Source organism: Leuresthes tenuis, unplaced genomic scaffold (genome assembly GCF_036924035.1).
Source record: "Leuresthes tenuis unplaced genomic scaffold, fLeuTen1.0.hap1 SCAF_47, whole genome shotgun sequence".
NCBI classification, from domain to species: domain Eukaryota; kingdom Metazoa; phylum Chordata; class Actinopteri; order Atheriniformes; family Atherinopsidae; genus Leuresthes; species Leuresthes tenuis.
The window spans coordinates 248,681-260,870 of NW_027325401.1; the positions used below are offsets into that span (position 1 = coordinate 248,681).

Genomic DNA, 12,190 nt, shown 5'->3' on the forward strand with positions numbered 1-12,190 from the left:
ACGTTCACACCTTCTTGTAGCCGAACACATGCACTCCTGCTTTTGATGATGTATGGTTGGGCATTCGCACCTTTTTTTTTACCCATTTTTCAGGTATTATTGGTGGACATTCACACCTTCTTGCAGCTGAACACCACCTCTCCCGATTTTGATTATGTATGGACCGGCATTTTTACCTTTTCTAACACATTTTTCAGCAATTATGGTTGGAGATTCACACCTACTCACAGCCAAACAACTCCGCTACCGCATTTGATGGTGTATAGTCGGGCATTCTCACCCTTTCTCATCAGCTTTTTGCAAATTATGATCTGACATTCACACCTACTTCCAGTCGAACAGCTCTGCTCCCGCTTTTGATTATGTTTGGTTAGATATTCGAACCTTTTCTTAACTGCTTTTTACAAACTTTGGTTGGACGTTCACACCTTCTTGTAGCCGAACACATGCACTCCTTCTTTTGATGATGTATGGTTGGGCATTCGCACCTTTTTTTTTACCCATTTTTCAGGTATTATGGGTGGACATTCACACCTTCTTGCAGCTGAACACCACCTCTCCCGATTTTGATTATGTATGGACCGGCATTTTTACCTTTTCTAACACATTTTTCAGCAATTAAGGTTGGAGATTCACACCTACTCACAGCCGAACAACTCCGCTACCGCATTTGATGGTGTATAGTCGGGCATTCTCACCCTTTCTCATCAGCTTTTTGCAAATTATGATCTGACATTCACACCTACTTGCAGTCGAACAGCTCTGCTCCCGCTTTTGATTATGTTTGGTTAGATATTCTAACCTTTTCTTAACTGCTTTTTACAAACTTTGGTCGGACGTTCACAATATCTTGCAGCCGAACACCTCCGCTTCCACTTTTGATGGTGTATATTCGGGCATACGAACCTTTTCTTACCCGCTTTTTACAAACCAAGGTCGGACTTTCACACCTTCTCTTAGCTGAACAACTCCGCTCCCTCTTTTGATTGTGTACAGTCGGGTAATTTAACCTTTTCTTACCCGATTTTTACCATCTATGGTCGGACATTCACACCGTCTTACAGCGGAACACCTCCGCTCCCTCTTTTGATGATGTATGGTTAGGCATTCGCACCTTTTCTTACCCATTTTTCAGTAATTATGGGTAGACATTCACACCTTCTTGCAGCTGAACACCTCCTCTCCCGCTTATGATCATGTGCAGTTTGATATTCGAAAATTTTCTTTCATGTTTTCTAGCAATTATTGATGGACATTCAGACCGTCTTGCAGCTGAACACCTCCGCTCCCACTTTTGATGGTGTATAGTCGGGCTTTCGAGCCTTTTCTTCCCCGGTTTTTACAAATTATGGTTGGACATTCAGACCTTCTTGCAGCCGAAAACCTCCACTCCCTCTTTTGATCATACATTGTCGGGCCTTCGCACCTTTTCTTACCTGCTTTTTACAAACCATGGTCGGACTTTCACACCTTTTAGTAGCCGAACAACTCCGCTCCCGCTATTGATTGTGTACAGTCGGGTATTTTAACCTTTTCTTACCTGCTTTTTACCAACTATGGTTGGACATTCACACCTTCTTACAGCAGAACACCTCCGCTCCCTGTTTTGATTATGTATGGTTTGACATTCGCACCTTCTCTCACCCGCCTTTTACTATGGTCGGCCATTCACAGCTTCCTCTCCACCATACTTGTATGGTGGGATATTCACACCCACTTGCATCCGAAGACCTCCGCCCCCACTTTTGTTGATATTTAGTCGGTCATTCGCACCTTACCCGCTTTTGGCAAACTATGGCCTTCTTGCAGCCAAACACCTCTGATCTCGCTTTTGATGATGTAAGGTTGGGCATTCAGACCTTGCTTCACCTGCTTTTCACCAAATATAGTCGGACATTCACACCTTCTTGCAGCCGAACACTTCCGCTTTTAGTGTTCTATGAGGCATTCACATATTTTTTTTCACCGTATTTTATAGATTATGGTTGGAAATTCTCACCCACTCTCATCCGAAGACCTCTCCTCCCGCTTTTGTTAATATATAGTCGGGCATTCGAACCTTTTCTTACCCGCTTTTTACAAATTATGGTCGAACATTCACACCTACTTGCAGCTGAATACTTCCGCTCCACCTTTTAGGTATGTATGGTTGGCATTTGCACCTCTTTTTATACTGATTGCTGAAGATTAAGTTGTTCTTTCTCAAACTACAATTTTTTTTAATTGTTGAAACTTGATTTGAAGTGGATAAATAAGGAGGACAAACAGTTTTAAGTCAGGCTGATAGAAGGAATTAATTTTATAGCAAAATCTGTATTTCGTCATATGTCGAGAGATGCTTATTGCTGAAGAAGTTCTTTCTCATTCTACAAAGTACAACGTTGTTTATCGTTGAAACTTGATTAGACATGAATAAATATGAAGGACAAAGCAGTCTTAACTTGGTTTGAGTTAATGAATTCGTTTTATAGGAGAATCCAAATTCGTGCATAACTCATAAAATAGAGCTTATTTTCGGATTCCTGAAGAATGAGTCTGGTTCTTTCTCATAATACAAAGTTTCTTGTTTATTGTTGAAACTTCATCAGAAGTGAAGAAATAAATGAATGCCTATCAACAAATGTGGGATCTAAACTCTAGTGCTTCCTCTAAAATAATTTCCTTTCTCAATTTAGAAATGTGTGTGTGTAAGTCACAACACCCGTGACACCAAAACGGCTTTCTTTTCTCTACACTCTGCACTATGAGCACACACACCAAATCAGAAAGGCTTTTTTCTCTCTTTTCTACATTATGGACTGTGGGGACACAAAACCGCTCTCTCTTTTTTTTTTTGATTGTGTGCCAGGGCGTTGTCTCACATATTAGATTATGCTTAAGATACGAATGGGTTTATCAGTCACATCAGAATCCATACATACTGATCCTCCCGTAATAAAATGGTCGGATCTTATCAAACACACTTTGTTTCTTGTGACAATCAAGTCAGCGAAACAGCGTATACACGTCAAGACACTGAATCAAGTTTGCCACAAGAACTCATAAGTTTGGCAGTATTGCTCTGCCGTCAGCAATCATACACCCATTTTATTTTCGTGAGACGTGCAGGCACCTGTTCATCTACTGTTCTATCACTATGAATTAGTTTATCTATTATCAATAAGGATACTTCTACAACTACTATCAAAGTATGTCCAGACTTCTTATGTTGTCAGTTGCTATATATGAATAAGTGGGTAGCTACTGACAAGCATTAAGCATGTCACACAGCCCAAACATATAACATTTCAGGACACACCACACAGTTAACAACCACAGTGAAGTGTCAAAGCCCAAACATTCAACAGGACACTTACACAACACATTCGAATCAAACAGTCAGACAACATACAAGAACATATACCCCAGCCGGCATTGCTCCCTGCCTATTTTCTTACAGCTCACTATGTGTGCGCACACCTTTATTCACAAACTCTTCAACTTATACTCTTTTACCGAAGCTGCTACAGCTCGATTGGCCGAATACCCTTAGATCCTATTTCGGTGAATTTGACATCTGCCTTACATGTAACAGATTAGCGGTTTAGCAGTTTTAATTTAGTTTGAGTGAAGAAATTCATTTTATAGCAAAATCTGAAATCGTGAAGCACTCATGAAAGTAAGCTTATTCTCGGATTCCTGAAACTTTAGATTTGCTCTTTCTTTTACTGCAAAGTACAACGTTGTTTTTTTTGTTTAAATCTTTCTAGACATGGTAAATATGAACGACAAAGCAGTTTTAACATAGTTTGAGTGAAGGAATTCATTTTATAGATAAAATCCCAAGAGTCTGCAGAGAAAAGAGAGTGAATGCGAAGTAGACTTTAACTAGGCTATGGGAGCGAGCCGAGTGTCGGCTAACCGGGAGAATTGCTTGAAAGAAACGCGACACCGAATGAACGGTCAGAACAAAGCCTCAATACGGGATTCTCGTGGTGTTTTTGTTGCTGCCTTGTCTTTTGCATAGAGTAAAAGACAAGACAGCCATCGAATAGGGCCCGATTGTTCCTACTTGGTCAGCCGAGGAGCAGGGGGGGGGGGGGGGGGGGGGGGGGGGGGCAAGCGTCTCAACCAAGCAAAGCTCACCATGGGGACGGTGGCTATATCAACTAGCCTGATGCCCTGCTCCCGCAGTGACGGATAATCGTACTCTGGTTTCTCTTCATAACATACAAGTCTTTCGCCTTTTACTAAAGACTTCCGTGGAGAGCAGCACTAATGACTTGTTTCTATTATTGGCAGGCTTTACCTTTGCGGGTGAAGCCCTTTCTGTCTGTGCAAAAGAAATCTTGCTACTTTGCAGAGTGACTTCTCTGAGTAGAGTCGCCTTACTTGTTGCGACTGTGCCGATGTTCGAAGCTGGAGTGCAAAGTTGTTGCTTGAATGGTGCTTGCTGGAGCATGCGGGAGTGCAAAGTTATACCATTTAAAAGGGCTGAAGAGTGCTCAGTGCAGCGGGTGGGCGGAGGTGCAACGTGACACTCTGGCCACCTATGGCCATAAAAAGAACACTGCTACAAGTGCGCATTGTGCCAGCAAGGGCCCTCGGACCTGAAACAGTGGACAGTTATCGCTTCTCGGCCTTTTGGCTAAGATCAAGTGTAGTATCTGTTCTTATCAGTTTAATATGTCCTCTATACGAGGACAACATATTAAATGGATTTTTAAGAATAGGAGTTGAAAAAGAAGCTTGCTCCGTTCACTCCAAGCCTCGACCCGGTACTGCAGTGCCGCTGGGAACGGTGCGCTCTCCTCTGCTCTTGTGAAAAAGCAAACAGCGGTGCAGGATGGAAGTTTCAGGGAGCCCAAGATGAAACTTTCTTTTAATCTGCTGAGAAAAGAGAGTGAATGCGAAGTGGACTTTAACACGGCTCTGGGAGCGAGCCGAGTGCGGGCTAACCGGGAGAATTGCTTGAAAGAAACGCGACACCGAATGAGTGGTCAGAACAAAGCCTCAATACGGTGTTCCCGTGGTGTTTGTGGCTGCCTTGTCTTTTGCACAGAGAAAAAGACAAGGCAGCCATCGAATGGATTGTTTCTACTTGGTCAGCCGAGGAGCAGGGGGGGGGGGGGGCAAGCGTCTCAACCAAGCAAAGCTCACCAAGTAGGAACAATCGGGCCCTTTTCGATGGCTGCAACACCTGAAAGAGATATTGATGCGAGACCCGATCAAATGCTTTTTCAAAGTCTAAATTTAAGATGACAAGCCGGGTGTTTCTGTCTCTAGCGTAATCAATGATGTCTCGAATCAGTACGAGGCTGTCGGTGAGTTGTCTCCCTGAGATGGCACAAGCTTGGTCTGGGTGAATTACCTCCTCTAAAACAGAGGACATCCGTGTCGCTAAAACCTTGCTAAAAAGTTTACAGTCAAAGTTTAAAAGTGTGATGGGCCTCCAATTCTTTAGGTCAGTCTTATCATTTTTTTTATAAAGTAGAGTCACTATTCCCACTCTAAAACTGTCAGGCAGTCGGTCGAGTTTTTCAAAATCTTTAAAAACATCTAAAATGTCTGATGATAAAAGGTCCCAATAGGTCAGATAGAATTCTGCAGGAAGCCCGTCTAAACCCGGAGCTCGACTTCTCTTAAAACCTGTTAGGCATTTTTTTAACTCTAAAGCAGTAAAATTCTGTGTCAAGTGTGCATTCTCTTTTACGGTTTTGTCAACGAATTTTGAGATTTCTGCCGATGTTTCCAAGTGCACTGGTTTCTCTTTGTACATGATACTATAAAAGGTATGTACAGTTTCAATCATCTCTTGTGTGGATTTTGTTAAAAACCCATCTTCTCTTTTTAGATTTTGAATACACTCCTTTTTATTTATAACTTTCTTTCTTTTTCACCTTCCTCAATTTCCTGCTCCCTGCTTCTTACAAAAATTCCTTTACTCTTTATTTCTGCTAAAACTGACATTTCCTTTTTGACATCTTTGATTTCTTCTTTAAAGTCTATGCCACACTGATTTAGTTTAAAGTAGCGCTGTAAGCGTTTATGTAGTCCCATCATACATCTATTCTCTTTCCTTTTTTTACGTTTACCTTGCTGTTTAAAAAAAGTCTGGGTCGTTTCCTTCACCATTTCCCACCATTGTGCATGTGTTTCGTAGAGGTCTTGAAGGGTCTGCCACTCTTTATAACATTCCCTGTACTGACTGACTATGATTTCATCCTCCAACAGGGAACAGTTGAGTTTCCACAGACCACTTCCTACCGTCACACCAGAAGGGGGTGAAAGGGTGCAGGAGAGCACAAGGTGGTCTGAAAAGAAAACAGGGGTTAATCTAACATCAGTGGGTGGGCAATCTCTAGTAAAGAAATAATCAATGCGAGAGGCTCTGGTGCCATCATGACTAAACCAGGTGAAGCCCTCCTCTCTGGGATGCATGGTTTTAAAACAGTCAGTAAGCTTAAAATCCCTGCATATGCCCTGAAGTAAAATCGAAGTCTTATCCACTTTAAAATCTACCCCTGCTCTTTTTCTATCTTTCCTGCTCAAGATACAGTTAAAATCCCCTCCTACAACTAAAGGTACTTGCCCTAGCATGTAAAGCTGTATATCTTCTAAAAGGTCATACCTTTCATTTTTTCCATTGAAACCATAAATATTTAAGAGGTTAAAGTCTTGCCCCATAAAATTCAAGTGTGCTAAAAGTGCCCGTCCGTCTCTCACCACTGTGCTACCTTTCACCAGAACATGCGGATTTTTAATTAGAATGGCCACACCATCATTTTTATTTTGATTTGAGCCACTCCATATCGATAAATGGGGCCACATTTCCTCCCATTGTCTATGGTTTTTTAAAAAAGGTAGTCCACATTCTTGTATTAAAAACACATCTGATTTTATGGAGTCTAAGAAGGATAAAATACTCTGGGCTCTTGTCTTTGATTTCACACTTCTCACATTTAGTGTTGAGAAGGTGAGAACCATTAAAAGCATAAAGGAAAGTAGGTATGTCATTTTCGTTTTTCTAAGTTATCAAAACAAATTACACACAGGTTATTTCTTGGGAAACTAGCTCTTCCTTCATTTCTTTAGGTGAAAAGTGAGTAGGGTGATCTATATTTCCTTTTCGGACTCTCGGTGTTGGCCTCTGACGCAATGTTGCATTTAACTTTGAGTCCCTGGGGGTTGATTGCAGAGCTGAAGTTAAAAAGGAGACCTCATTTGGTGAGTCGGAGGGGAAGACTCTAGGTTCTTCCACTGAAGAACTGTCTGAAAGGGACCTAACCCTTCCCCTCTTCTCTGATACCACTGGGGAATCAGAGGCTCAGATGCCGTCCTCTTCGGCTGTTGACCTTCTGGGAGGTGAGTATCTTCACTAGACTCACCTGTCTGCTCTTCCTCCTCATTTAGCGTAGCTCCACCCTCTGCCTGTGAATTCTCACAGACTTCAACACTGAGTGGTGAGGCCTCTACAGGCCCCTCCCCTTTTTGCTCCTCACTTCCAATCCAAGCTTTTGGCGGGAAGTTTGAATTTATTGGGTCAACCTCTTCACTTTGTTCACCAACTGCCACCTTTGGTCCTTCTCTTTGTTGGCTTGACTGTGGCTTTACCGTCTTTAATTTGTTGGCAAAAGATTTAGGGCAATCTCTGAAGAGGTGATTTAATTCTCCACAGAGATTACATTTCCTGCCATTTGGACACTCTCCAAAAGTTTGCCCAATTTCTCTGCTCTTCCCACATAACACCTTGGTACAAGCCTCAACCAGGTGCCCATGCTCACCACACTTGCGGCAGAACTTGGGCTGCCCCTGGTAGTGGATGTAACCTCCGTTTTCAAGGTGGCCAGAGTGTCGCCCACCCGCTGCACTGAGCACTCTTCAGCCCTTTTAAATGGTATAACTTTGCACTCCCGCACGCTCCAGCAAGCACCATTCAAGCAACAACTTTGCACTCCAGCTTCGAACATCGGCACAGTCGCAACAAGTAAGGCGACTCTACTCAGAGAAGTCACTCTGCATAGTAAGAAGATTTCTTTTGCACAGACAGAAAGGGCTTCACCCGCAAAGGTAAAGCCTGCCAAAAATAGAAACAACTCATTAGTGCTGCTCTCCACAGAAATCTTTAGTAAAAGGCGAAAGACTTGTACGTTATGAAGAGAAACCAGAGTACGATTATCCGTCACTGCGGGAGCAGGGCATCAGGCTAGTTGGCATAGCCACCTTCCCCATGGTGAGCTTTGCTTGGTTGAGACGCTTGCTCCCCCCCCCCCTTGCTCCTCGGCTGACTAACTAGGAACAATCGGGCCCTATTCGATGGCTGCCTTGTCTTTTACTCTGTGCAATAGACAAGGCAGCAACAAAAACACCACGAGAATCCCGTATTGAGGCTTTGTTCTGATCGCTCATTCGGTGTCGCGTTTCTTTCAAGCAATTCTCCCGGTTAGCCCACACTCGGCTCGCTCCCATAGCCGTGTTAAAGTCTACTTCGCATTCACTCTCTTTTCTCAGCAGACTCTTGGGATTTTATCTATAAAATGAATTCCTTCACTCAAACTATGTGAAAACTGCTTTGTCCTTAATATTTACCATGTCTAGAAAGATTTAAACAAAAAAAACAACGTTGTACTTTGCAGTAAAAGAAAGAGCAAATCTAAAGTTTCAGGAATCCGAGAATAAGCTTACTTTCATGAGTTCTTCACGATTTCGGATTTTGCTATAAAATGAATTCCTTCACTCAAACTAAATTAAAACTGCTAAACCGCTAATCTGTTATATGTAAGGCAGATGTCAAATTCACCGAAATAGGATCAAAGGGTATTCGGCCAATCGAGCTGTAGCAGCTTCGGTAAAAGAGTATAAGTTGAAGAGTTTGTGAATAAAGGTGTGCGCACACATAGTGTGCTGTACAAAAATAGTTAGGGAGCAATGCCGGCTGGGGTATATGTTCTTGTATGTTGTCTGACTGTTTGATTTGAATGTGTTGTGTAAGTGTCCTGTTGAATGTTACATGTTTGGGCTTTGACACGCTTCACTGTGGTTGTTAACTGTGTGGTGTGTCCTGAAATGTTATATGTTTGGGCTGTGTGACATGCTTAATGCTTGTCAGTAGCTACCCACTTATTCATATATAGCAACTGACAACGTAAGAAGTCCGGACATACTTTGATAGAGTAGTTGTAGAAGTATCCTTATTGATAATAGATAAACTAATTCATAGTGATAGAACAGTAGATGAACAGGTGCCTGCACATGTCTCACGAAAATAAAATGGATGTATGATTGCTGACGGCAGAGCAATACTGCCAAACTTATGAGTTCTTGTGGCAAACTTGATTCAGTGTCTTGACGTGTATACGCTGTTTCGCTGACTTGATTGTCACAAGAAACAAAGTGTGTTTGATAAGATCCGACCATTTTATTACGGGAGGATCAGTATGTATGGATTCTGATGTGACTGATAAACCCATTCGTATCTTAAGCATAATCTAATACGTGAGACAACGCCCTGGCACACGATAAAAAAAAAAAAAGAGAGAGAGCGGTTTTGTGTCCCCACAGTCCATAATGTAGAAAAGAGAGAAAAAAGCCTTTCTGATTTGGTGTGTGTACTCATAGTTCAGAGTGTAGAGAAAAGAAAGCCGTTTTGGTGTCACGGGTGTTGTGACTTACACACACACATTTCTAAATTGAGAAAGGAAATTATTTTAGAGGAAGCACTAGAGTTTAGATCCCACATTTGTTGATAGGCATTCATTTATTTCTTCACTTCTGATGAAGTTTCAACAATAAACAACAAACTTTGTATTATGAGAAAGAACCAGACTCATTCTTCAGGAATCCGAAAATAAGCTCTATTTTATGAGTTATGCACGAATTCGGATTCTCCTATAAAACGAATTCATTAACTCAAACCAAGTTAAGACTGCTTTGTCCTTCATATTTATTCATGTCTAATCAAGTTTCAACGATAAACAACGTTGTACTTTGTAGAATGAGAAAGAACTTCTTCAGCAATAAGCATCTCTCGACATATGACGAAATACAGATTTTGCTATAAAATTAATTCCTTCTATCAGCCTGACTTAAAACTGTTTGTCCTCCTTATTTATCCACTTCAAATCAAGTTTCAACAATTAAAAAAAATTTGTAGTTTGAGAAAGAACAACTTAATCTTCAGCAATCAGTATAAAAAGAGGTGCAAATGCCAACCATACATACCTAAAAGGTGGAGCGGAAGTATTCAGCTGCAAGTAGGTGTGAATGTTCGACCATAATTTGTAAAAAGCGGGTAAGAAAAGGTTCGAATGCCCGACTATATATTAACAAAAGCGGGAGGAGAGGTCTTCGGATGAGAGTGGGTGAGAATTTCCAACCATAATCTATAAAATACGGTGAAAAAAAATATGTGAATGCCTCATAGAACACTAAAAGCGGAAGTGTTCGGCTGCAAGAAGGTGTGAATGTTCGACCATAATTTGGTGAAAAGCAGGTGAAGCAAGGTCTGAATGCCCAACCTTACATCATCAAAAGCGAGATCAGAGGTGTTTGGCTGCAAGAAGGCCATAGTTTGCCAAAAGCGGGTAAGGTGCGAATGACCGACTAAATATCAACAAAATTGGGGGCGGAGGTCTTCGGATGCAAGTGGGTGTGAATATCCCACCATACAAGTATGGTGGAGAGGAAGCTGTGAATGGCCGACCATAGTAAAAGGCGGGTGAGAGAAGGTGCGAATGTCAAACCATACATAATCAAAACAGGGAGCGGAGGTGTTCTGCTGTAAGAAGGTGTGAATGTCCAACCATAGTTGGTAAAAAGCGGGTAAGAAAAGGTTAAAATACCCGACTGTACACAATCAATAGCGGGAGCGGAGTTGTTCGGCTACTAAAAGTCCGACCATGGTTTGTAAAAAGCGGGTAAGAAAAGGTGCGAATGCCCGACAATGTATGATCAAAAGAGGGAGTGGAGGTTTTCGGCTGCAAGAAGGTCTGAATGTCCAACCATAATTTGTAAAAACCGGGGAAGAAAAGGCTCGAAAGCCCGACTATACACCATCAAAAGTGGGAGCGGAGGTGTTCAGCTGCAAGACGGTCTGAATGTCCATCAATAATTGCTAGAAAACATGAAAGAAAATTTTCGAATATCAAACTGCACATGTTCAGCTGCAAGAAGGTGTGAATGTCTACCCATAATTACTGAAAAATGGGTAAGAAAAGGTGCGAATGCCTAAACATACATCATCAAAAGAGGGAGCGGAGGTGTTCCGCTGTAAGACGGTGTGAATGTCCGACCATAGATGGTAAAAAGCGGGTAAGAAAAGGTTAAATTACCCGACTGTACACAATCAAAAGAGGGAGCGGAGTTGTTCAGCTAAGAGAAGGTGTGAAAGTCCGACCTTGGTTTGTAAAAAGCGGGTAAGAAAAGGTTCGTATGCCCGAATATACACCATCAAAAGCGGAAGCGGAGGTGTTCGGCTGCAAGATATTGTGAACGTCCGACCAAAGTTTATAAAAAGCAGTTAAGAAAAGGTTCGAATATCTAACCAAACATAATCAAAAGCGGGAGCAGAGCTGTTCGACTGGAAGTAGGTGTGAATGTCAGATCATAATTTGCAAAAAGCTGATGAGAAAGGGTGAGAATGCCCGACTATACACCATCAAATGCGGTAGCGGAGTTGTTCGGCTGTGAGTAGGTGTGAATCTCCAACCATAATTGCTGAAAAATGTGTTAGAAAAGGTAAAAATGCCGGTCCATACATAATCAAAATCGGGAGAGGTGGTGTTCAGCTGCAAGAAGGTCTGAATGTCCATCAATAATTGCTAGAAAACATGAAAGAAAATTTTCCAAAATCAAACCACACATGATCATAAGTGGGAGAGGAGGTGTTCAGCTGCAAGAAGGTGTGAATGTCCACCCATAATACCTGAAAAATGGGTAAAAAAAAGGTGCGAATGCCCAACCATACATCATCAAAAGCAGGAGTGCATGTGTTCGGCTACAAGAAGGTGTGAACGTCCAACCAAAGTTTGTAAAAAGCCGTTTAGGAAAGGTTCGAATATCCAACCATACATAATCAAAAGCGGGAGCAGAGCTGTTCGACTGCAAGTAGGTGTGAATGTCAGATCATAATTTGCAAAAAGCTGATGAGAAAGGGTGAGAATGCCCGACTATACACCATTAAATGCGGTAGCGGAGTTGTTCGGCTGTGAGT

At 42.0% G+C, this 12,190-nt stretch overlaps 3 non-coding genes across 3 annotated transcripts; 2 read left to right on the forward strand and 1 right to left on the reverse strand.

Moving 5' to 3' along the window:
• The first annotated feature begins 4,185 nt into the window (after positions 1-4,185).
• LOC140285532 (U5 spliceosomal RNA) lies at positions 4,186-4,299 on the forward strand. The gene has a single exon (XR_011910549.1). It is a non-coding gene; the product is annotated as a U5 spliceosomal RNA (small nuclear RNA).
• A 308-nt stretch (positions 4,300-4,607) lies between these two features.
• Positions 4,608-4,791, forward strand: LOC140285562 (U2 spliceosomal RNA). The gene has a single exon (XR_011910576.1). It is a non-coding gene; the product is annotated as a U2 spliceosomal RNA (small nuclear RNA).
• Positions 4,792-8,038: 3,247 nt separating this feature from the next.
• On the reverse strand, positions 8,039-8,152 carry LOC140285578 (U5 spliceosomal RNA). The gene has a single exon (XR_011910591.1). It is a non-coding gene; the product is annotated as a U5 spliceosomal RNA (small nuclear RNA).
• Between the last annotated feature and the right edge of the window lie 4,038 nt (positions 8,153-12,190).